The sequence below is a fragment of the Notolepis coatsorum genome (assembly GCF_963971535.1).
Source record: "Notolepis coatsorum genome assembly, chromosome: 4".
Classification (NCBI taxonomy): Eukaryota; Metazoa; Chordata; class Actinopteri; order Aulopiformes; family Paralepididae; genus Notolepis; species Notolepis coatsorum.
The window spans coordinates 167,098,289-167,101,538 of NC_140168.1; positions in this window are offsets into that span (position 1 = coordinate 167,098,289).

Sequence of the window (3,250 nt, forward strand, 5' to 3'; positions counted from 1 at the left end):
TCGTCAGTAAATGCTTTATGTAGTATGGGTGATATATTGATCAGATGGTTTGCAGTGAAATGAATAAATTGGGCTGAAAATAACCAGGGTTTAGCCCAGTCAGATTTAAGGCTTTAAGACTTTTTAATGCCAATCAGAATTAAATTTAATACCAATTTCACGATAACAAAATGGCAAGAAATCATGGGTACTCTCAGTACTCATTCAAGGGTACTACGACTATGCCTGCACCTCATGGTACCAAAGCACCTCAAAGGCACTAAAAACAAGATTACAAACATCACAAAACAAACTGGTCAGACTACTGCTTAACCTCACTCCTAAAACCCACTTTACCCCTGCCCACATTCAAAACCGCTCTTAAAGAGCACCTACGGGAGACTGCAATTCGAAACTGGCCACCGTAAATGTCCACCCCCCCCCCCTCCTCCTAATGTACAGTCTCATCCCCATCATATATATATAATATTTTCTGTTAGGATCTCTGGGTAACAGTACTGTATATCAGGCACGTGCATACATAGGGGTGAAGGGGTGCCCGGGCACCTGCCTTTTTCATTTCTCATTAGAAAGTGCCCTTTTTATGCCACCCTCTTTTTTTTTTTTTTTTTTTTTTTTTTTTTTTACTGTTGCACATATATATATACTGCCCTGCCCTTCCAAATGAAAGATGTCACGATAGAATCTAAATATTAGGTAAAGAAAGAGAGAGAAATGCCACCCCTCTCGTAAATAATAGGTCCTTCCAGCCTGGAAGGACCTATTACGCATAGGCATAGCACGTGGGTGGGTGATGATCAATGAGACATGTAAACCGCGCAGGGCCAGCAGTGCACTGAACAGGAAATTGATATCCAGCTGTTGTTGAGCTCACAGTGCCCTCACACTCGAGTCGAGACTCTTTTTTTACAGTTACTATTTCAACTAAAACAAAGCAGAGTACCCATCAGGTAAGGTATTTGCCCAACAAAATAAAATGTCGGGTTTGCAGTGCACTGTATATTTTCGTGAAACACCATCGCCAGCCCCTCCCTGTCTGCTGCTGCTAGTGCAGGAAATCACGCAGCATTCTCTCTCTCTCTCTCTCTCTCTCTCTCTCTCTCTCTCTCTCTCTCTCTCTCTCTCTCTCTCTCTCTCTCTCTCTCTCTCTCTCTCTCTCTCTCTCTCTCCCCCTCCCTCCTGCAGCTGTTGGTCTGGAGCGCATATTGTGTTATTAAAGGGACACTATGTAGTTTTGGTGACATCTATCGGTGAAACTGAATGTACCATGATAGACTTGTATTAACCCCAAAAATCTGGCTCGCGCGCTGCGCGCACTCGCATTACATTTAATAATTAATGCCCTTTTATGATTTCGGGCACCTGCCTTTCTAAAGTCCTGTGCACGTCCCTGCTGTATATTATTTGCATATCGTATATGTCACAAATGTAACAGTACTACAGTATATACCTGTATGTCATGTATGTCCCTATGCCATAAATGTCATGATGTCATGTATGTTTTTACTGTATTTATTTCTGTATATGTTCGGACAGAGATACGGGATGGTTTGAAAGCTCGGCGTTGCTAATAAATATTTTTAATATTTTTTTATAAACTGCTCAAAGCGGCATTATTTCCGCCGTTGGGTGATCACAGCACCTGCGCACCATCCCGTATCTCTGTCCGAAACCCTCATGCAACTGTGAGCACATTTGTAATGTCTCTGTGATACTTGTATAACGAACGGTTCGGCCAGAACCAGTCCTTCAGGGTAAATCTAGGTTGGTTTCCCATTGAGGAGCAAGTGACTGTGGATTCACTCGGTGCAGCACAGTCACGAAAGGGGCTAGTATGGACCCTGATGTAAACAAGACAAACGTCTTTCTCTGGTCTGCATCACCTTTTAACAATTGTGTGTATTGAGCCGTACTGTATTGTACCCATTCTGCAATCTGTTAAATAAAGTTTTCATTCATTCATTCAGCCAGCCGCCGCGCTCACTGGGGCTATTGATAGCGTCAATTAATTGTTGTTGTTGTTGGTACTGCCGCTGCGGATGTGAACGGGGCCGGAGGGGCTTTGGGAGGATGGGAAAGTTATTATTATTATTATTATAATAGTAATTGGCTATCATACGTGCCTAGCTAGCGTTAGCTAAAAGAGCCCTCGCAGTGAAGTTATTATTATTATAGCTATCATACTGCAATATAAACTGAGTTTTATAGTGAAAAGAGCAGCTTTATTTTGGTCAAGATTGAAGGCTCTATATTGCAGGAAATTGCACATACAGGTGTTCATTAAATGAAAAAAAAATAAAATAAAAAAAAAAGAATAAAAAAGAATCTTGCACCCCCACTTTCAACTATAACTAGGCGGCCATGGGTGTATATATGAATTTTGAATGCCATGGCGAAAAAATTCAATATTGATCTCAATAACGCTGTACAGCGAGATCCAATAGGGTCCAGCTGCAGACTCGGAGCCTCGGTCCAGATTGGAACTTCCGCCCTGCAACAGGACTATTACTCCTGTGACAGGGCAATGCGCTGATTGGCGGAAAGTACGGAAGTATCTCGAAGTACGTCTGACGTATCTCGAATTACGTCTGACGTTTCTCTACGTTAGCGAACATTAAACGTTGTATTCATAAAATAATATAAATTCAGCAGCATGGGGAGGGCCGGGGGGAGGGGAGGTACAGGTAGTAGAAGACATAGTTATAGTACAGTGGAGAAGTAAAAATAGAATAAAAAGGCAGTGGAAACAATATACAATATTATTAACTCTAATAATAACACGCCTCGCGGGCTCATTATAATACGAGAGCCGTGGGTCTGCATTGTATAGAGCGGATCCCCCGGCCGTATTCAAGCGCTGGAGCGCTTTGCCATGGATAAAACTGTATTAATATAGTAGTAATAATAGTAGTTGGCTAGTTGCGCGCTTCTGGCCACCTCCCGCAGTGCGCGCATACACACATACTGTCTGTAGCCTATACAGTACATGCAAAATTAGTTGCCAAGAGCCAATCGCACAGGTTGCCTCATCTCATCTGGCTCTGCAAATAGATCTAGAGTCTGAATATCATATATAGCCTGCTGATGATCTCTCTCAAATCCATTCTGAGAACGGAATGCAGTGCCTGCGATGCGGGTCTTGATTGATTGATTGATTGATTGATTGATTGATTGAAAATTGTATTAACAGATCATGCTGGACCTACAAAAGGCCTTTGACACTGTCAATCACTCCATTCTTGATTGAACA